The sequence below is a fragment of the Delphinapterus leucas genome, chromosome 2 (genome assembly GCF_059928025.1).
Source record: "Delphinapterus leucas isolate spDelLeu-1000000601 "Yukka" chromosome 2, BTC_Dleu_Yukka2, whole genome shotgun sequence".
In the NCBI taxonomy this organism is placed as follows: Eukaryota; Metazoa; Chordata; class Mammalia; order Artiodactyla; family Monodontidae; genus Delphinapterus; species Delphinapterus leucas.
The window spans coordinates 33485759-33508682 of record NC_143130.1 but is presented as its reverse complement, the minus strand read 5'-3'; the positions used below and the strand labels follow the sequence as shown (position 1 = coordinate 33508682).

The following is a 22924-nucleotide window of genomic DNA, read 5'->3' as shown; positions in this document are numbered from 1 at the left end:
CACTTTCTTGGTGGTGCCCTTTGCAGCACAAAAGTTTTTTTTTTTTTTTCATCCATTCTTTCTCTGGCTTTTAGTTGGTATGTTTAGGCCATTCACATTTAAAGTGATTGCTGATATCATTGGCTTAATATCTACCATGTTTCTAATTGTTTTCTGTTATATTTGTTCTCCTTCCTGCTTTTTCTACATTCTCTGATTATAATGGAGCCTCTTAGATAATTCTATTTTATCTCCTCACTTAGCATATCAATTATAGTTCTTTAAAAATTTTTTAAGAGATTTCCTTGGAGTTCACAGTATGCACCGTTAACTAATTTAAGTCCACCTTCAGATAGCCCTGTGCCACTTCATGGGTAGCGCAGGTGCCTTGTAACAGAGTATTCCCAATTTTCCCACCCCCTGCCCCTGGTGATGCCAGTCTCTTCCTCTGTGGATAGCGCTTCCTCTGCCCTCGTTGAAGAAACCCTTCCTTACCTGAGGTCAGAAGGCTCGCCCAGGGTATCACTCAGCATCGCAGAAGGAGCAGACAGCACCACGGCCCTTTCTTTATAATAGCCCCAGCCCCCCACCCCAGAGCCAAAGTGGGGCTATGGCCATTCCCTGGCGTGCCTGCCAGGCTCTGTGTTCTGGAGCTGGGAAATGACCCAGCAGGGGCCCTCGGGGGCACTGGACACAGCGTCAGGCACACCTGGTCCGTGAACAAAATAAAACAATGCAAGGAGCGTTTACATCAGTCAGAGAGAGGACCTGTGGGCCACGGTGGCATTTCAGGGATGTGGGATCAGTGCAAGTTCAGAGCTCAAGTCTCATAGCTGCCAGGAGGTCTGGATGCCCCTCCCCCAGTGCACCGCCACCGGGAGGGGGCTGCGGGAGCCTGGGGAGGTGTGAGGAAGGGCTCTCCCCTAAAGGCACCCAGTCTTTCTGTGCTTGTTGCGGAGCTCTGGGTCTGGGCCCTGAGATACTGGGAATCCCCACTGCAGGGCTCTGCAGCAGCTGAGTAGGCTTCGGCCTCTCTGTGTCAAGAGGCTGCCCCTCTTTTCCTGCGTCTCACTCCATCTCTTTGCTCAGGGTCAGCATCGCACCTACATCCTGGCCTCCATCAGCTGTGCCCACCACTGGCGTCTGCCTCTCAGAATCCCGTGGTTCCCACTGAGAGGCGCTGGAGCAACCCTTGCTCACCTGCCTGACAGAGAGGACGGCCACCTGGAACCCTTGAAGGGTGCTGCCCTGCCTCCCCCAGGCACCTTCTTAACTCCTTGGTGAGGGTGGCTGAGCAGGTTTCCGAGAACAGATCCCTCCAACATTCCTGTTTCCTGCGGTCCCCACTGACCACCCACAGCAGCATGTTGGACCCTGCAAGAGATACAGTTGCTTGGACCCCACTACGGCCCTGCTCGATGTAAACCTCTGTGGGTAGGCCCAGCCGTCGGGTGTGACGAGCCCCTGGGGACCCAGCGCCCTCGAGTCTGGAGAGCCACTGCCTCTCGGGCGTCGGTAGTTCCAGCATCCTGACCTCACCAGCCATCAGATTTGGTTCACTCTCTATGTTGATCGGCCAATCTTACCAACTGTAAACACACCCTGCGTATCTGAGTTACACATTACACACCCCGTTTGTGGGGAAAGCACCCGTATCTGCGAGTCTGGCTCTGTCTGGACCATTTACATCCCATCCGCCTGCTCTCGCGTGGTCCAGGCTCCTGCTGGTACATACTGGCTCTCTCCTCCCAGGGTAGCTCCTGGATCCCTGGGACGCAACTCATTTTGTAGGTGTAGGCGGCAAGGGGTGTGGACTGGGTCCCGAGGAGAGAGGCCCCCCCGCCTGCTGTGAGGCAGTAGCTTTTCTTGCAGAGGTGAGCATTTCCCCTCACAGCTGGTGGGAGGGTTGTTTCTGTAGATCGGGCAGGTCAGTTCTCTGTTGCAGCCAGTGTCTGCCTGGCTCTGATGGGCCCTCTTCTTCCCACCTTTCCCAACTGTTACTTACCTAGGAGTGTTGTGCATTTCAATTTTTTTTTGACTCTGGAACCTTAAAATCACACTCTGGGGCTGCCATGGGGGCCTTCTGGTTCTCCACATGTGTTCTTAGTTACTGATTCTTAGCTTTTAATTTCTCTTTTCCCCCATGTGTGCTCTGTAGGGTCATAAGCAGAATCGACCCAATTTTACAAGCTTTGCAATCACATTTGCCACGGCCCCTGTTCTCCCAAGGCCCCAGCTCCTCCTGCACTTCATCCCAGTATTATTATGTGTAATCACGGATGCTCTGGATTTGCGTGTAATCCAGTGCTGTGGATTACCCTTAGTCACACATGCACACACACGTCCCAAGGAAGGTGATTATCTCAGTGCTCCGGAAATGTATGCACAACCCAACCCCAGTATCCCATTTTGAGGGTCTGTTTTAGGATCACTTCCAGTAACAATTACTTTATCAGTCAGGATCTCAGCAGGAAAGATTAGGCTACTGTGAGGAGGGTAAATAGATAGACTCACCTTTTCCAGAGATGTGGGTGGACTGTTAACAGCAGAGTTGCCTTTATCCCATGGCCCTGAAGGAATAGGGAGGGAAAAGTGGTGGAGCCTGGGAGGAGAGATGTCTTCGACCAGGTGCCTTGAGAAGAGCAGTGACTTTCAGGGAGACACGGCAGCCTGAAGAGACCTCACAGGGAGCGTCAGGGGAGTAAATAGGACAACTTCACTCTCTCCGTCCTCCCTCTGCTACCTTCCCAAGGTTTTCCAGGGCCAAACCCATCCTCAGCCAGAGAGCTCGCTGGTGCAGTCCTTGTTACTGGGGCTGAGAGCCAGGGGGAGGAAAGTATTCAATAGATTTAGGGAGTTAATTAGAAGCTATCTGGCCCATTCCCGTAAGTTCTAAAAGCTTTAGTTAGACTTCTCACACTTAAGTACTTAATCTGACTCCAGTTTGTTTTTGTATTTGATGTGAAGAAGAGATTTAACTCCCCCCTACCCCATGAATTTCCCAGCATCATCATTTGATGAGTCCCTCATTTAAATTGATGTTTCCTGATAAATCAAGTTCTGTATTTGCATGAGTTTTTCTCTTTTCTGTTCTGTGAGTTTATCTGTCCTTGACCCAGTGCATCACAAACTTTCATACTGTAGCCTTATAATAAGGCTTGATATTTTGTAGGACAAGTCTTATTCTTTTTCAGGAATATCTAGGCTATTCTTGGCCCTTTGTTCTAATGTGTTAACTTTGAATCAATTTGACAAGTTTCGCAAAACAAACAAACAAAAGCCCTGTTTGAAATTTGACTGAAATTTTATTTAATATATAAATCTGTTTGATGTATTTGTTATATCTTTATGATATGGGGTCTTCCTGTCCATGAACATGGTATGTCTATTTATTTACGTCTCCCTTAATGTCTATTAGCAAAGTTTTATAACTCTCTATATATAGGACTTACACATCTTTTGTTAAGTATATAGGTACCTTAAGTTTTCTAACATTTGTTGCTAGTATGTAGAAATGCAATTTATTTTTAAAAAATACTGTTCTTATATCCAGCCACCTTGCTACAAACTCCCTTATTCTTTCTAATAATTTGTCTATAAATTTGTTATGGTTTCCTAAGTACATAGTCATATCACCAGTGAATGATGGTAGTTTTGTTTCTTCCTGATCAATATTTAAGCTATTTACTTACTTATTGTTGGTGATGCTGGACCTTCAGTGTAATGATAAAACCTTGGTTATTTGGACATTCTTACCTTGCTCTTGATTTTAAAGGGAATACTTTCAGTATTTTCCTGTTAAGATTGATATTTGCTATTTGTTTTTATAGATAACTTTTTAACAGGTTAAGAAAGTTCCCTTTTCTTTCTAACTTGCTAAGAGCTTTTTATCATGGGTTTTGCATTTTAGCAAAAGTTCTCCTGCATCTCCTTTAATCTATCCATGTAATGAATTACATTTATTGATTTTCTAATGTTAAAATACCCTTGCATTTCTGGGATAAACCAAACTTGGTCCTGGTGGACTACCCGTAAAACTTATAGGCCTGTTTGTGTGATAGAAAAGATGTTTAACTACTGCTTCAGTTTCTTTAATGGAAAGCCTGATGTCTTGTATTTCTTTCTTTGTTAGTTTTTATAATTTTCCAGGGACTTGTTCGTGTTGTCTAAGTTTTCAGATTTGTTAGCTTACCATCGTTGATAGTGTTTCCTTATTATTTTTAAATTCTCTGCTTTATCTGTGGTTATATCTCTCCTTTCATTCTCTTCTTCCTAGGTTTTGGCCTTGTTTATTCTCTTTATTATAAATTTATTTTCTATTTTTGCAGAATTCTCCTAAATTTATCTCCTTTCTTCACTGGTTTATCTATTTTTAAAAATTTTTAGTAAGACACTTAATCTCGTGAATTTTCAGTGTGTTCACTTCTAATTGGAGCACCTAAGGTTATACATTTCCCTTCCACTGTCATGTACACTGATGCTCATAAGTTGTTGTATGTAGTATTTTCATTCATTCCGTTCTACGTATTTTAAAATTCCCATTATGGTGTTTTCCTTGACCTATGAGTCATATAAACATGCTTGTTAATTTCCAAGTGTGTGGGATTTTTGAATCCCTCTTTACGTTACTGACATCCAGCTTAATTACACCACCATCAGAGACTGTGTTGTCTGGGAGATCAGTTCTTTGATGCTATAGCAGACTTGCTTTTAGCCCTGGTCGTGGGTCAGTTTTTGAAAATGTCCTGTGTGTCTGGAAAAGAGTGCTGTCCTCTGTGGTTGGGTGCAGAGTTCTGAGCCCTCTTGAACACGCCTCTGGATAGAGCTGCTCAGACCCTCTGCATCTCCGTTGACTTTTTGTCCACACGCCTCTCTGCTCTCCGGGGATATCTCTGTGCCTTACGGCTTCTGGAGTTGGGGCTCATTAAGGAGAAACAGGTTTGGGCTGACTGTGGAGGATGAGGAGGATTCTGTCTGATGGGGGGGCGGCTGGACGAGAGCAGCATGAATACTGGTGGGAGGAGGGCCAGAGAGAAGGGACAGTTTGGGGCAAGGACGAGAGGCCCTGGGAAAGGCCTGTTTTAAGAAGAGAGGCAGGAGAGAGTTGTCGGAGGGCTAAAAGAAGGGGACCCACAGGAGGGAGAAAGCCGAGGGGCTTTGAGCTGAGTGGGCCTGTGCTGTGGTGGAGGGTGTCCTCTGGTCACTGAGAAGCCCGGCAGTGCTGAGGGTCTAATGTCATGACAGCTTGACCGGGTGGGAAGAATGCCCTTAGCCGTGCTGGGGACTGGAAAAGCAGGATGGCTGAAGGTGGGAGTGACAGGCAGTGTAGGGTTCTAAGGGCAACGTGGTTGAAACAGTGGCCCCAAAGGACCAGGCTGGGTTAGATGGATGGGGCAGGATGGACCAGGGATCGGGAGCATCCAGGTCATGATGGACGGGAGGGGAGAGTCGTGGCGAGCGAGGGGTTTGGGTGTGGGGGCCTGGCTGGGAACGTGCTCACAGTTGCTGGAATGGGGGGGGTGGTCTGGAAGAGAATGAGGGGAGTGTTGAGGCCAGGGTGTCAGGAGGGTTGTTTACCAGGGTGTCAGAGTCATGTGTCAGTGGCAAAATGGTGATGAGGGGGGTGAGCCCCTTGACGGTGGCATGAGGGGTGTAGCCAGGAACACGTGGTGGCGGGCGGTATGGACCCAGGGAGAGGAAACTAGGGTCGGCCTGCAGGCGTTCTTTCCTGGGAGAGGCCCACGGTCACGTCTCTGAGAGTGAGGGAAGCCGTGAATAATCAGGTCAGACACCAGGGCTGAGAAAACCAGGACACACACGGTATACTGGGGGGGTCCCAGGCAACTGGGATCTTTCAGCTAAGACGAGGCTGTGTACGGAAATACCAGACTGGTAGAGGGATGTTTGTTTGAGGCTTTTTTTTATAAGTTTATTTTGTTTTATAAATTTATTTATTTATTTGTTTTTGGCTGCGTTGGGTCTTCATTGCTGCGCGCCGGCTTTCTCTAGTTGCGGCGAGCAGGGGCTACTCTTTGTTGCAGTGTGCCGGCTTCTCATTGCGGTGGCTTCTCTTGTTGCGGAGCCCGGGCTCTAGGCCTGCGGGCTTCAGTAGTTGTGGCTCACGGGCTTCGTTGCTCTGCAGCATGTGGGATCTTCCCTGACCAGGGCTCGAACCCCTGTCCCCTGCATTGGCAGGCGGATTCTTAACCACTGCGCCACCAGGGAAGTCCCTGAGGCTTTTTAAAAAAGTGGTCAACTGTGGTAAAATATGTGTAACATAAAATGTACTATTTTCACCATTTTTCAGTGGACATTTCAGTGGCATTGGGTACATTGACATTGCGGTTGCGGCCGTCACTACTGTCCGTCTCCAGAGCTCCTTGTCTTGCAAAACTGAAAATTTCTATCTAGTAAACGCTAACTTCCCACTCCCCTCCCCCTTCACCCCTGGCAACCACCATTTTACTCTCTGTCTCTATGAATTTGGTGACTCCCAAGTGCTTCGTAGGAGGGGAATCTTATAATATTTATCTTTTTTGTGACTGGCTTATTTCACACAGCATAATGTCCTCAAGATTCATCTGTATTGTAGCAGGTCTCAGGATTCCCTTCCTTTTCAAGGTTGAATAATATTCCGTTGTGTGGATAGAGCACATTTTGGTTATCCATTCGTCTCTCAGTGAGCACCTTTGGCTACTGTGACTAGTGCTCCTGTGAACACTGGCTTACAAAGATCTCTTTGAGATCCTCTGTTTCTAATTCTTTTGGGGCATATACTCAGAAGTGGAGTTGCCAGATCATATGGTAATTTTATATTTACCTTTTAGAGGAACCACAATGCTGTACCATTTTACATTCTCACCAGCAGTGTACAGGGGTTCAAATTCCTGCACATCCTTGACAACACTTGTTATTTTCTGCTTTTTGGGTTTTTTTTTTTTTATAGTAGCCATCCTAACTGGTGTGAAATAGTATTCCATTATGCTTTTGGTTTGCATTTCACTAATGATTAGTGATGCTGAGCATCTTTTTACGTGCTTATTGGCCATTTGAATATCTTCTTTGGGGAAATGTCTATTCAAGTCCTTTGCTCATTTTTAATCTGGGTTTTATTATTGTTGAGTTGTAGGAGTTCTTTATACATTCCGGATATTAGCCCCTTTTCAGATATATGACTTGCAAATATTTTTTCCTATTCCATTTTTTGTTTTATTTTTAAAATTAAAAAAAAACTTTTTTTTTGACTGCATCACGAGGCTTGTGGGATCTTATTTCCCCGACCAGGGATTGAACCTGGGCCCTCAGCAATGGGAGCACAGAGTGCTAACCACTGGACTGCCAGGGAATTCCCCTATTTTTTTAAAAATAATAGGGATTCCCAAGGGTTCAGTGAGAGGAGTTAGGAGCAGGGCTGGGTGAGGACATTCAGGGGGTAGGGGTGGGGAGAGGGGACCTGGAGGGGGCTTGGGGGTGTGGAGTGCGTGAGCAGTTGGTGTCTGAAGCTGGGGCGATTCACCAATGTGGGTGCCCAGAATGAGGGAAGTTGGGCTGTCACATTACATGGCAGTGGATACGGCTAGCGGTGGATCAGGGGGTCCACACGCGCGGCTTCCCCCGGCACGCAGGTGTGATTCACAAGCCCTTCCAAACTCTGGGATCTCCAGGTGCCCGGAGCAAGGTGGTGAAGGCTTCTTTGACTTGGGGGCAGGATAGCCTGTCAAAACAAGTTGCGTTTTAGTTTCTTTTTCTGATCTTTTCTTCTTTCCCAAAGCCTCTCTCCCTTGGCTGAGAAAAGCCACACGTACAGCCATTCTGGTTGATGAGGCCTGCAGAACCACAGCAGAACTGCTGGCAGTAAATAACCAGGTGCAGAAAAGAATTCTCGAGGAAAGTTCCATGGCAGGTGGGGTCATCAAATGAAATGGAAGGCAATTTGTTTTTCTCGAGGTGAGGCGCGTGTGGAGGAGTTATGTAGAAGCTGACAGAGAGCTACCAAAAGCTGCTAAACGTAGCTTGAATTTGGGGAAGAAAGAGGTATGAGAGGTGATGTGTTGAGTAATTAGACCATCGCTGAGAATCTGAGTCACCATTTGACAACATTCACATCTGTCGTCGTCACTGGGGAGAAACATCACAGAGCGGAGGTCTTTGAAAGGAGCTGATCTACGGAGAACTCCCTCCAGGCTGCTGGGTCTGTTCCTCTCGGGGAGACACCCTGAGAGGGGTATGTGCTGTGAGATGCAGAGCAGGGCGGGGGGCCCTAGAGGTGGGAGATGGTCCCCAGAGGGGGGAGTGAACTCAGAGGGTGTGGCAGGGGAGCCAGGTCCCACGGTGGCCCAGGGGTGTGTGCAGCCCCCCAGGTGTATTTTATTCTAATTAGAATGTTTTTAGAAAATTGGAATAGTTATTAACATTTAAACATTGGGAGGAACTCTGCTCAATATTCTGTAATAACCTAAATGGGAAAAGAACTTGAAAAAGAATGAATATGTGTATGTGTATAACTGAACCACTTTGCTGTACAGCTGAAACTAACAAACACTGTAAATCAACTATTGTCCAATATAAAATAAAAATTACAAAAAAATAAATGTTGGGAGATTTCAGATAGGAATTTAAGTTTCCAGCTTCTCTCTTTCTTTTTTGTATACCATTTTATTCAGGAACAAGAAATTCAGTGCTACCTACTTTTTAAAAATAATTTTTATATTTTTAATTGAAGTATAGTTATTTTACAATGTTGTGTTAGTTTCAGGTGTACAGCAAAGTGATTCAAGTTATATATGTATATATTTTTTTCAGATTCTTTTCCATTATAGGATATTACAAGATATTGAATATAGTTTCCTGTGTGACAGAGTAGGTCCTTGTTGTTTATTTTATATATAGTAGTTTGCATCTGCTAATCCCACATCCCTAATTTATCCCTCCCCTGCTCCAGCTTCTCTTGAAAAACGGAAGAGCAGGTCCCTTCCTCACAGGGAGACAAGGAGGGAAAGTGACCCCAGAGCACCTGTGTCCTGTTGGGCCTCGGGACAGATACTCCCTTTGCCACAACTTGGCTCTCCCTTCCCCTTTGCCTATCATCCTCTGGGAGGGGGGCAGGTCCTCACTGCTGACCCAGCTCTGGAAGAGAAACCGCTGGGCCCTGGGAGCGCAGGTGTGCGGCCGCGACCTTGTGGGTCACCCGGAAAACCCTGGACCCCGTTCCCCTCGGAGGAGACGTGTCATCTGTGTCTGCTGATGTGGGTGTGAAGTGCCAGTTCTAGGCTCCAGTGAGTGGTGATCATAAATCAGACAGAACTTCACAGAACCCAGTGAGCGAGTCACTCGGAGTTTGTCTTTACAGACTTGTGAACATGAATGATGACAGAAGCATGAATTCATTTTACAGAACTGAAAAAAATGGCTCAGCCTGGGATTGATCGTATATTGCAACCTCATTTTATACGAGTGGATGAAAATAAGAGGGACAAGAAGTTAAGTCGTAAGTCCATCTCAGGGACATGAAACATCCCGAGGATGCCCGGACCGGGCGGGCAGCGTGGCGCATGCATGGAGGCCCCAACCCTGCGGGTTCCCACGTGCCCCCAGCGCAGACCTGGCCAGTCGCAGATGGGGAGTGTTCACACTGGCCTTTTTGGCTCTGTCTAGGTGGGATTATTTTCCCTACAGGGACCACTAATAAAGAGGTGTATGTTTATGGTTTTTAAAAAAATCTTTATTTATTTATTTGGCTGCACTGGGTCTTAGTTGCGGCCCGCAGGATCTTTTAGTTGCAGCATGCATGTGGGATCTAGTTCCCTGACCCGGGATCGAACCGGGCCCCCTGCATTGGGAGCACGGAGTCTTAACCACTGGACCACCAGGGAATGTATATATATGTTTTTAATTGAAATCAAAGGGCAAATGGGATTTGTTACCTAACTAACTTTGCAACTGGCTTTGTTGCAAACCATTTTTTCCCTCCCAAAGTGGGATGTATATTATTTCTTACAGAAATAATATGAAAAAAGCTACTTGAATGACAGCCTGCCATGCGTCAGGCCAGGCCCCATTCACATGCGTCGTGCCTCATTTATCCTCCCAGCAGCCATGGGGGGGTGGGGTGGAGGTGTACTGTTATCCCATTGCCTGGAAAGGGAAATGGAGGCAAAGAAAAATTAAGGAACTTGACTGGAGTCTCTTTTCAGTTAAATGGAGGAGCTGGAATTTAGATCCGGGCGGCCTGGCTCCAAGGCCACAGTCGCAACTTGGAGTCCCCCTGCTCCCCCCGTCCCAAGTCCATGTAAGGTGGTGACCGGGGTCCCTTTGCTGTCACCTCCCTGCCCTGGCCCCATCTTTCCTTGAAAGTCCGGTAGAGAAGAGGTTCTCTCCACTAGTAGGACGCCAGCCTCTCCAAATGTGGGTCCCCGTTTCTGTCTTAGGGAGCATTTGGGTAGCTTGTTGCTTAGATATGAGATCTGAGTGCCAGTCGGGCAGGAGGGCTTCCTCCGGGGCCCTCCTCGCCCTGCTCTGCGGCGCTCACTTCTGGGGGCCTATCCCCAGAGGCAGGTCCTGAGTCGTGTGAGCCCTGCAGGACCCCAGAGCCTGGAATAGCGCCCAGCTTGAGAGCTGCTCAGAGCCTTGTGGGGAGAGTGGAGGCGTGAGCGGGCAGTCGTGTGGGTGTGTCCGGGGCAGTAAACACAGGAAGGTGGCTGAAGGGCAGCGCCCCGTGGGGGAGGCCTTCATCCAGCCGTCAGTCAGTCGTGTGCATCGTCTTAGTGAATCGTGGGCAGAGGTGAGAGGGCAGACAGAGAACAGGGTAATCTGTCTTGTCCCGCTTTCCTTTCACACAGTGACTTCTCACCTACAAATTAGTGCTTTTGAAGTTTTACTTTGAATATGAAAGTTCTGTTGAAATTTTTTATGGCCAAATATTCCATAAACCATAATGTTAACATGAAAGGGACAGAGAGAGAAGCTGATCCCGCTCCTCCCGAGACAGAGCAGAAACGGAGGCTGGCAGCCACCGCGGTCCCCTGAGCCCTTAATGCAGCAGCTGCATGAAAAGTCCCAAATGCCACAGTAAAAGGGCCCAGATGGAAATAGTTGCACGAAGCTGTTTTAGTTTATAAACCAAGATGTGCTTTGCAACCAGGTAAGGGTGTCCCGCGAGTTGGGTGTGGGTGAAATCATGACAGCTGACTCCCCAGCAGCTTCTTCACTTGGAACTGCTGGCGGGGGGTTGAGTCACAGAAGCCAAAGGACAGTGCGTGCTTCTCTTTCCATCTGTTCTTAATGGGCATTATTGAGTTTGGGCACTGATGTGCTTGGACTGAAGGTTTCCGTGAAATCTAAACCTCCTGTCTCAGCAGGGCCAGCCCCTGAGGGGCCAGCTTCCAGGGTGGGTCATGGGGCCCCTGGTCAGCAGACCTTCAAGGCTGTCACTTGGGATGGGTGTCAGGATATAAGGAAGCTGGGGTGATGGGCTCAGGTCCCTCCCTGGTGTCTCTTTTCCCTTTAGGGGAAACCACATAACTGAGAGGGACACAGGATGGGGCTGAGCTGACTGGAACCCAGAGCAGTTAGTAATCACAGCCGAGCAGCGTCACTGGGCTCTGTTTCTGTCCTGGGCTCTTTGGGGCTGATGGCACCTCCCCATCTCAGGCCTCCACACGCCACTGTCATGGGAGCTGAGGTCCCCAACACCCAGAGTGACACCAGAGAGGAGTCAGTTTTAGGAAAGGGGGGCAAGAATGTAGAGGAGATATATTTTTTTAATTGTGGTAAAATATACGTAATAAAGTTTACCATCTTCACCATTTTTAAGTGTCCAGTTCAGTGACACAGGCACATTGCTGTGCAGCCATCACCACCGTCTCCAGAGCGTCCGCATCTTCCAAGAGTGAAACTCCGTCCCTCTCAGACACTAACCACCGCCCCCAAGTCCTCACCATCTGCTTTCTGTCTCTGTGAATGTGACTGGTGCCTCAGATAAATGGAATCAAACAGGATTTGTCCTTCTGTGTCTGGCTTGTCTCACTGAGCATAACGTCCTCAAGGTTCATCCGTGTCGTAGCAGGTGTCAGACTGTCCTTCCTTTTTTAAGGCTGAATGATAGTCCCTTGTATGCAAAGAACACACTTTGTTTATCCATTCATCCATCGATGGGCACTGGGGTTGCTCCAGCTATTGTGAGTCATGCTGCTGTGAACACGGGTGTACAAATATCTGTCCGAGTCTCTGCTTTCAATTTTTTTTTTTTTTTTTTTGCGGTACGTGGGCCTCTCACTGCCGTGGCCTCTCCCGTTGCTGAGCACAGGCTCCGGACGCGCAGGCTCAGCGGCCGTGGCTCACGGGCCCAGCCACTCCGCGGCATGTGGGATCTTCCCGGACCGGGGCACGAACCCGTGTCCCCTGCATCGGCAGGCGGACTCTCAACCACTGCGCCACCAGGGAAGCCCCCCTGCTTTCACGTTTTTTGGGTATGAGAGCTATTTATTTTTAAAGAGAAAAATTTTGAAGATTAATTTCTCTAAAACACTTTTTAATTTCCCTTAGCATAACTCCTCTCAAATGAGAGTTTTTGACATTAAAGTTTGAATTTTAAACATTTTTTTTCATAAGGACAAAAATCTTTTTTTTAGCCGTGCCACGCAGCATGTGGGATCTTAGTTCCCCAACCAGGGATTGAACCTGTGCCCCCTGCAGTGAAAAATGTGGAGCCCTAACCACTGGGCCACCAGGGGAGTCCCTAAAAATCTTTTTTTTTTTCTTTTTCCTTACCTTGTAGCCTCCTGACCTGCCTTAGTCAAGTTGTCCCAAATTGCAGTCCAGCACTGGCCCTTCTTTCTGGGGAGCCTGGGAGGGGGCTGGTAGGACCCAGATGGGCCCTCCCCAGTTTCCTTGGGTGCTCAGGGGATCCCCGGCATTGCTGGCCCCCCAAAGTGTGCTATGCATGGCCATTGTGCTGAAGGTCATGGACATCTTTTACTCCACTCACAAGCTGAGATGCTCTTTGCTAAGAGCAAATCTGGGCATGTCTGTCCCAGACTGTCTCTTCCCTGGCTAATTTTCCAGATGAGAGTTTCTGAAGATAAGGCTCTCCCCCTGTGTCTTCCGTACTCAGCAAGAAAAAAGTCAGCAGCAGGCCTCCTAGAGTGGGGAAAGTCCAGACCAAATGTCTAGATCCCCTGTCGCAAGGACCACGGGCTGCTTGCAGCCCACAGGTTTGTTTTAGGCGGGCCGCACAGGGGTGTTAACGTTTTAGAATTAGTGCCAATGTAATATTAAAAACTTGCAAGAGCTCATGTAGGATCTGAACGTTGGCTTCTCTGGAAGATTTCCAGAGATCCAGCAGTACTGAGTTCCTGACTCTTTATCCACCCATCACCTCCCGGTTGTGGGGTCCCTGCCTGGGCCCTGTGGGCGTCGAGGGTACCTCTCCCCACTGGAGACCAAACATTGCAGAGCGGTTAGCAGGCAGTGGGGACACACGGGGTGAACCCACCCTCACCATCAAATCAGCCACGTGGGTGATGGCTTAGAAATCTGGCAAAACGACTAATTCCGGACAGCCGTAAAGAAACCTTTAACCAGTAAATGGCTTGAAATGAAGAGCTTCAAAAAGGTTGTAGAGTTTTTCAGATGTCTGTTTGTGAATATTAAAGGTATAGGCTGAGGCCAGGTGTATACGTTAACTGTCCTCACCTGAGGCTAGACGATTTGGCTTGGTGACTCCAGGGAAGAGAAAATGCAGTCCGCTAAGTAAAAATTAATGATTTTTCAGGAATTGGTAGGAAGTTGGGCAGCTTAATTGCACTCTTTGGGTGGATACATGTTGAAGAAAGCAATCTGAGGAGACTAGGAAATTGTGTAATAGCCTTAACTTGGGTCAGAATTGTAATTACTGTAGTAACAGAATGTTGCTGTGTGTATCTGTGACCGAAATGGGAAGCAGGATTTTTTTAAAATGCTTTTGAAAGTAACAACAAAATGTCCATTCTCTCTCTCTGGACTTCCTTAATTATAAATACCATAAATACCAAGTAACTCACTGTTGGCTAAATATAGGTTCAGTGGCCGTCTATATTTATAACTTTCTAAAGGTGGAAGTCACCAGCGCCAGGCTGAATTAATTTGGTGTGTAGGTTTTTATAGGCTCTAATTAGTTATGTTTTTCTTAAGCAGACCCACTGGGATGAATAACATTATATAACTGAACTCTGTTTGAAAGTGACGCCCGTCACTTTCAAACATAGACTCTCCTCCAAGAGCCAGAGCCCTTGAAGACACAGGCCCTGCAGACCAGGAGCTCCGGAAGCTGGCCCACTGCAGCTGTGAGCAGCAGGGCTCAGGACATCTGTCTCCACCCAGGGGCAGGCTATGGGAGTGATAAAGTGAATGCTTTCCTGCAAAGTCAGAAGCCTCGTCTGCAGCCCACTGGCTTCTGAGGCCTTGAATCGGGACACTTTGTGACTTACCAGCTGTTCCCCTGAGGCAGATGCCACTGTGCTGGCCTGGGGAGGTGGGTGGCATCCCCATGGACTGACCAAAGTATGTGCTTGGCCATCCCCCGCCCCCCACCACCAAAAGCCAGCTTGCTGACTCGAGGGCTTACAGCATTGCACCTGCATCTGAGGCCACGTCCATTGGAGGCCTGAGTGGGCGGGTGGACCTTTGGAACCATCAGATGTCATTTGGGGGTGGATCCGGCATGCTCATCGGTGACTTTGCTGCAAAGCAAACGTGATAAATTAGATGAGGTTCTGCTCCTCTGTTCCCGAGGCTCTGCAAAAAACACCAAGTCATCTTCTTTTCCTCCAGGAAGGCAGGGTGCGCCCCAGCTGGCAGCACCCACGGATCCCTCCTACCTCACACCTGCCCTGTGTAAGCAGGGAGGTGATCTGAAGCTGGCTGTACTCACATTGACAGGAAAAAACAGGACAAGAGAGGCTCTTTCTGTAAACACTCCCAGCCCAGGCCTCTCCCCCATCACACTTGGCTTTTGCCCCTTCCTTGCTGGGCTCTGCAAGCTGTTTACGCTCCTCCCCACCTGTGGTCACTGAGATGCTTCCTCTCCACAGCCGGCCACTTGGAGGGAGTGCAGAGCCCTGCACCGCCGGCCTCGCTCAGCCCCGTGTCCCCGTGACTGGACGTCAGAGGGGCTGGCTCGGGTCCCGCCCGGGCCACACAGCTGATGGGTGGTCGGCCTGCCTCCACAGCCTCAGGACTGTCCTGGGAGGGGGCTAGAGAGAGCCCAAAGGCAAAACAGCTGGGAGGCCTGGGGTCTTGGTCACAGCCGAACTGGACAACCCTATGTAGGTGGACAGGGGAAGACATGTGTCCTTCCAGTGTCACTCAAGTTCTGTTCATTTCACCAAACATTTCTTGAGCTCCTGCTGTGCCCCAGACGCTGCCAGGGCCTGAGGATTATACAGATGACAGTTTCTGCCTTTGAGGAGCTTAGTGTGGAGGGAGGGAGGGAGGATAGGCTGTGATGGGTACATGTAGGCAGACCTGGGCCTGGGAGGTCCACGAGGGCTTCCTGGAGGCAGTGACAGCTGAGGTGATGGTTCAAATCAGAGTCGGAGGTGGACTTGTTGGTGTGAGGTGTCCAGCATGCGCAGGCTCGGGGGTGTGAAAGAGCATGCGAGGGTCCCTCAAACACCGCAGCGTTGCTGGAGAACAGAAGGTGAGGCAGGTGAGGCCAGGCCTGTGCTGGAGAGCTGGCCTGGCCTGGTTGTGGAGCATTCGTGTGCCCCGTGAAGGGCTCGGGCTTCATGCCCCTAGAGGGGGCAGAGCTGGCATGGCAATGGCAGTGTGATGGAGTCTAGGAGGCCAGCAGTGCCCTGCCCTGGTCCAGGCAGGGCGGTGGTGCTGCCTGCCCTGGAGCGGGACCAGTGGGGAGCAGCCAGGCTCGAGAACCATTCAAGAGGTTGCTTTCAGAGGGTTTGATGGCTGGATGCGCGCGGAGGATGGTGGTGTCTTCACCAAGATGAGGGATTCCTCGGGAGGAGGAACGGATCTGTGTGGAGGTGAGGGCAGCAAGATGGTGTTGATCTAAGGATGGATGCTCTGGTTGTGGCTGGGGTCGTCTCGCCCCAGGTGGTCTGCTGAGAACAGGGAGGACTCAGCCCTTCCAGCACACCGTGCTCAGGGCCCCAGGCAGGACCAGTGGGGAAGTGCCAGGCAGGAAGGGGAGGAGGGTAGGGGCCTTTTCCTGGAAAGGGCTGTCCTCGGGATTTGACACGATCCGTGGCTGCAGCTCAGCGTCTCCTGGGGATGGGTTTCAGAATCCACATGCCCAGTTGTGTTCCAGTCCTCTAGAACCAGAACCTCCATCTGGGGGCAGGTCTGGCCCACAACAGGTTTGCTCCAAGCCTCAGATGCAGAGGTTCTGAATTAGGGTGACCTGCAGTGGCCCTGGAGGTCCACTCGGATGTGAGGGCTGTGGGAAAACCAAAGACTTGCCTGGTTGCATCTCAGGGCCATTTATGTGTGAATCTTGCATGAACACACACAACTATATACACACAAACATAAATATACACACAAATGTGAATACACAACATGTGTATATATACACACACACATCTGTGTACACACACATGCAGTCATACATCTATATACATACATACATACATAAATACACAGACACACGCATTTCCATGCCCATCCATCCACACACACACACTCACACACAGACACAGTGCAACAGATGTGTGCGTGGACCGTAATAGTGCCTGTCCTGATTCCTGCACTGGAAGGAAGGAACGTGAGCCCCGTGAGGCACTGGGCTGTGTGTGACCGAACTGCTGCTGGGGACCAGACTGAGACGAGTGGGATCCCCATGGCAGTGACGCTGCACGTGTCTCTAGAGGCAGAGGGGCGATGGCTAAGGGTGTGAACTCTGATTCACCTCCTGACTGTGCTGCGTGGTGGTGGGGGGGGGCTTGAGCGAGTCACGTAACCACTCTGTTAAGTGGTGCCTCTGTTTCCCTGTCTGCAAGATGAGGGCGCTCCTGGCACCTACCTCATAAGGTTGTTGCAAGAATCAAGTTAATGCATCTAGACTCTCAGCTTGCAGCCTGGGTGCTGTTCTTGTTATGAACCAGGAGCCCCCAGCAAAAGTCGGGGTCCTTAGTGGCTGTGAAAAGGAGGAGGGGGACTTGCTGTTCCCTGTAACTCTATACCCTGTTTACTGTCCAGATTTTATACCGAGTGCATATATGACTAGGTTTTTTTTTTATTCTTTTCATTTATTTATTTATAATATTTATTTATTTATTTGGTTACAATGGGTCTTAGTTGTGACAGGTGGGCTCCTTAGTTGTGGCATGCATGTGGTATCTGGTTCCCTGACCAGGGATCGAACCTGGGCCCCCTGCACTGGGAGCTTGGAGTCCTATCCACTGCGCCAGCAGGGAAGTCCCGGTTTTTTTAAAAGTGTCTAAAAGAGCAGAGATCCCCAACCTTTCTGGCACCAGGGACCGATTTCATGGAAGACAACTTTTCCACAGACGGGGGCAGGGGTTGGTTCAGGCGGTAATGCGAGCGAGGGGGAGTGGCAGAGGAAGCTTCGATCACTCTCCTGCCGCTCACCTCCTGCTGTGCGGCCCGGCTCCTAACAGGCCTGGGGGTTGGGGACCCCTGTAACAGAGGAATCTGTTAGAGAGAAACCACATCCAGCTCTCCTCACTATGGATTCTTTGATCTCATTTCTTCTGGCTGAGAACTCTTAGCAAGGTTTTTAATGATGTTCTAATGATGTTACCAGTTTTATCAACTAATGTGTATAATTACATATCAGTGTCGAGTGAAGAGATGGGAGCATCACAGACTCAGCGGATTGTTCATTTTCTGTGGTGGCAGGCTGAGAGAATGACTCTAATTAACGCATTGTGAAAATATGAAGGATACGAAAGAGAAAAAGCATTTATGGAAATTTTATGTCGTGACCGACACTCCCCTCCCACCCACCCCCGAAAAACACAACAAAAAACACCTCGCAGACCGGAGACCAGATTCATTGAGGAAGAACAGATTGAGGTTCTGGGGGTTCAGTGCTGAGCAGGACTGGTAGGCAGCCTGGGAGGACGGAGAAGAGCTTCTATTCTGTGCTCCGGAGGAGGAAGAGGAGGCTGCCAGGGCCCTCGGGCAGCAGGGCTCTGTTGCAACCGCTGCCCCCGTGTTGACGGAGCAGGTTGCTTAGGCGCTGGCTGTGGAAGTGGTGCCCAGAGCATGGGCGTGGTGGCCAGGGGAGCACAGCAAGGCCAGGCCAAGGGACAGCATCCAGGATGGCCAGGGCTGCCGAGCCAGGACGAGCGCCTACTTTAATGTCAATGCAGATGCCAAGTAAAGATAAGAATGTTTTCTTTTTTAAACATCTTTTTTGGAATATAATTGCTTTACAATGGTGTGTTAGTTTAGAATGTTTTCTTTCTTAGGGGATTACCCTGAATTTAAGACGTCTTTGTGCCAACCCCACCTTTTTGTCTATTCTTCTGCTTCCAACTCTTGTCAGTTTGACCCTCAAGCAGCACCAAAAGTGTAGCAGTAGTCCTAAGCCCTAACTTGTGTAGCTGTTTGTCATTCTGTGTAAGATGTCATCACCAGTTTGTCTGTGGGCACAATGGGGAGAGTTGGCTCAGGAATTGGGAGACCCTGAGGGTAACGTTGGGCTTAACCCCCCTGGGCCTCAGTCTTCCCATCTTTAAAATGGGGTCATCTCCGTGGTTCCTCCCCCCACCCCTGTCTGTGAGGCCAGAGGACAGTCAGCTGTCCCTCGTGTTTAACCAGGCCAGTGTCCACGTCCCCAGAGTGACCTGCCCTCCTGTCCTCTTATCTCACGAAGGTACCCGGAGAGCTCAAGGGGCAGCTCCCAAGTGGGGAGGGCATAACTGGGGTTGACACGCCTGTGGTGGGGGAGGTGACAGGGTGGGTAAGGGAGACGGGGCCGGAAATGGCTATGTCGTAAATGCCACGTCATCCAAGCTGGGCTGTGTCCCACTTGCAGTCAGGGCACCCGCCTCCTGCTCTGCCATCCCTTGATCCTTTCCAATCTTCTGCCCGTCTCGGAAACCTCATATTCCTGACCCAGGCCTGATGCCAGGGGACGAGCTGGGCAGAGGGCAGTGCAGCGTGAGTCAGACAGACAGGAGTGACCCGGGGGGCATCAGACAAGGATGGTGCTTGGAGAAAGGGCAGCTCAGTGACTAGGTAAGATGCCGAAGGCGCTGGCCTTGCAGCTGCACTCGTGTTTTTAAGCAGAGCCCCTCGGTGTGTGGACTGGTGGTCCCCAGCCCTTAGAGAAACCATGTCCAACCTCAGAGACTTTGCTGGACTCCCTAGACACACTCAGCAGCAAATGCTATAAATCGCAGGTTGGCAGACATTTTCTGTAAAGTCCGCACGTGACACGTCCTAGGCGTGGGGGCCGGAGGGTCTCCGTAGCCACCACTCAACCCTGGCGTCGCGGTATGAGAGCAGTTGTGGGCAGGAGGTAAGCGAACTCTGGTGGCTGTGCCCCAGTAAAGCTTTATTGATAAAAACAGGAGTTGTGTGTATGTCCAAAAGAATGGAATGCAGGATCATAGACTGATACTTGCCTGCGTGCTCAGAGCGGCATGAGTCACAGTAGTCAAAAGGTAGAGGCAACCGAAGTGCCCATCAGTGGATGAACAGATAAACGACCTGTGACTTGTACACACAATGGAATATGATTCAGCCTGAGAAAGGAAGGAAATTCTGACACCTGCTACAGCATGGGTGAACCTCGAGGACATCATGTTAAGGGAAACAAGCCAGTCACAAAAGGGCAAATGATCCTGCTGAGACAGCTAGAGTTGTCAGATTCCCAGAAACAAGAAGCAGATGGTGGGCGCCCGGGGCTGGGAGAGGGGGGAGGGGGAGCTCGTGTTTAACGGGGACAGAGTTTCAGTTTGGGAAGATGAAAAGATTCCGGAGGTGAAGGTGGTGACGGTTACATGACAGAGCGAATGTGCCCAGTGCCCCTGAACTATACGCTTAAACATGGTTACAATCATCAGTGTTATGTCTATTTTACCACAATTTTAAAACTTAGTAAAAAACCAGAACGTAGACCAGATTTGGCCCATAGGCCATCGTCTGCCGGCCACTGCTCTGAATGAGTTAGTACTTGTTAACCACACAGTGTAGCCACAGGCTTCGGGATATTATGTTCATCCAAGCTGCAGAGGGTGCCCAGGCCTCTCACAGTATCTGGATTCCCTCCCGAGCACCTGGGCCCTGTCTTCCTCCTTCCTTCCTTTTCCTACCCTTGCAGTCATTCCAGCGTCAGGCAGCCCTTTCGGTCCCGTGCCCTGTCAGGCCTATGTTTGCCTGACATTCAAATCTTTGGTTTCAAGGAAGGAAGGTGTCTCTCCCCATGCTCTCACACCAGCTTCTGGAGGGGCAGAGGGTGGATGGAGGTGCACAAAATCTCAGGGGGATCTGGAGGGCCGCTTCCAGATTCCTGAATAACCAGTGACCCAACTCCCTCCCCTTTTTTCCTGAGTCAGATTCCAGCTTTTCCTGCAGCTGGGCAGGAGGGGGACCTTGGCTGGCGTCCCCTTCTGCCCTGCACCTAACCCTAACCCAGACCCTCACCCTCCCCAGATTCTAACCCTAACCCAGACCCTAACCCTCCCCAGATCCTAACCCTAACCCAGACCCTCAGCCTCCATGCTGGGCTGGATATAAGCTTCCAAACAGATGTGGCATTGGCCGTTGCTGCCCTCAGGGGCAGTTGGCTGGGTCAGGACTGTGAGAACCATCTGTTCTTCCCTTGAATTACTCAAAGAGAGTGACTCCCGTCAGCTCAGACCCTCTGAGCCGTTGCTCGGGATGTGGCTGGATAGGGGCAGAGGCAGGGGCCTGGATGGCCTTGGGACTGGCCTTTGAGGAGAGGCTTGGCTGCTCTGAGGCCAGGTGTTGCCCTGAATGGCTTCCAGGGCTACCCTGACATGGGTCTGCTTAGGGTCAGCAGCTCTTCAATTAATCCATCCCCTTGCCAGCAAATTTGATTCAACTCTTAGTTTCCCCATGTCCCTCAGTGGAAATTGACTTGAATGCCTGGAGTTAAAAGACCAAAAGTTGTGAAACATCTCCCAGGGAAGGTAGCAGCTTATAAGCAAACATGCTGATTAAACATTGCTGTAAGTTAAGACTACATTATTGCTAAATAACAGCTCTGGCTTGTTCTGGGAGGAGCCCTTTGACATACATAACAATTAACTTTGTTGAAGAAGTGAGCAGTTAACTGTAGGAGGAGGAAAAAAAGTGCTTTTGTGCAAAATAGGGCAGAAATAATGAGGTTTATGATGGTAGAGCAGTGTCTTGAGGTAGAAGATGAACTGAGAATCATAATTGCAGAAAACTATGTATAGAGCACTTACTACCTGCTGGGCACTCAGCTGGCTCTTTATATATGAAGAGCTGTACCTGACTCTGTACATATATATATAGAGAGAGAGTCTTGAAGCAGCCCTTAAAAGTAGTAGTTAGTTTTCTCACAAGGAAACTAAGACTCATGGAGGGTCTGAAGCCCAGGTCACCCAGCAGGAATGGTTGAGTTGAGGTCTGTCCTGGACCCAGTGAAGGATTGAAGGAGCCTTGGAGAAGAGCCAGAGAGAGAATCCCAGCTCTCAGTACGGCCAGGATTTCTCGAACACCCACTAGGTTCAAGGCACTAAACTAGGCACTGTACAGATGATACCTGCTTACCCTCATGACGATCACGGTATTCACTATTCTGTGCTTGTAAGCGACGGAAACACCCTGGAGCAAAAGCTTAAGTGAACAAGGACGTTCTTTATTTCAAGGACAAGTGGGTGTCTCTAGAAGCTCAAGAACAGGATGCATCCAGACTGCCAGGCTTTCTGGCACTGAGCGCTGAAGGCTATAGTAAAGTGGGCTCTCTCTGTAGACACTTGCTTGATCTTCTTGTGGAAAGATGTGGAAATGGCCACTCAGAATCTCCACGTCCCTCCAGGTCTCTGCCTGGGCCGGTCCACTCTGCTGGGGATATCTTGTAGCAGGTGCAATGTCTGTGAGTAGAAGGTCTTGGTGAATTGGGTGGACATTAGTCCTATTTAAACAACTGCATGGGGTAAGTAGTTTTATCCCCATTTTACACGTGAGGAGTTGAGATTTGCAGGAGGTGAATCTTGCCTGAGATCACACGATCATTGGTGGTGAAGGGAGTGGGCAGGGCTTGGGTTAGGTCTATCTGACTGGAAACCTAGGCTCATCATCACATCTAGCTGCTCTAGAGGACAGTTCACCCTAAATTCACTCTTTAATCAGACGCTGGAAAAGAAACCAGGATGGTTTAGCCTGAGAAGGGCAGCGTGAGAGTCTATATAGTATTCGGTCAGAAAGCTCTCCTCTTCGGTTAGAAAGCTCTGCTGTCAAGGATGGTGACCAAACAGCTTTTTTCAACAACCAGTGGAAGTTAGAACGAGAAGCAGGTCTTCTGAGAACAGTGTCCTTATGCTCCAGGGTCGTGAGATACAAGAGCAAGTCGGTGCTGCGGGGAGTGGCCAGCGGGAGCAGCCCATCAGAGGGCCACATTCACCGCCCCTCCACGTCCCCTCCAGGCCTCAGGCTGAAATCTGTCCTGACAAACCACTGCTGGCAGAAAACTGGGACACCCTGGGGGCTTGGATGTTCTCAGCTGACCTTTCCGCAATCCCCAAGCGGATGAGGCCGAGTGTTTGCCTTGGCTCCCTTGTCGCACTTGAGAGTGAATGTTCATTCTTAGATATTTTAGTTTACCCATGGGGTGGAAAGGATGGAGTTTGTTTATAAATGAATATTTTGGTGTAGACCCGACTTGACACTAACTTAGCTACTTCAGGGATGCTTGACCCTAAATGAACATTAATTCATGTCTAAAAAACTTGGCCAAGATAATACAAACTTTAAATGATATGACCTC

General features: G+C 49.5%; 1 protein-coding gene across 10 annotated transcripts in view; it reads left to right on the top strand.

Annotated features, from left to right (window-relative positions):
* PCSK6 (proprotein convertase subtilisin/kexin type 6) overlaps positions 1–22924 on the top strand; it is a 187454-nt gene that overhangs the window by 23849 nt on the left and 140681 nt on the right. The gene's annotated exons all lie outside the window — the stretch shown is intronic.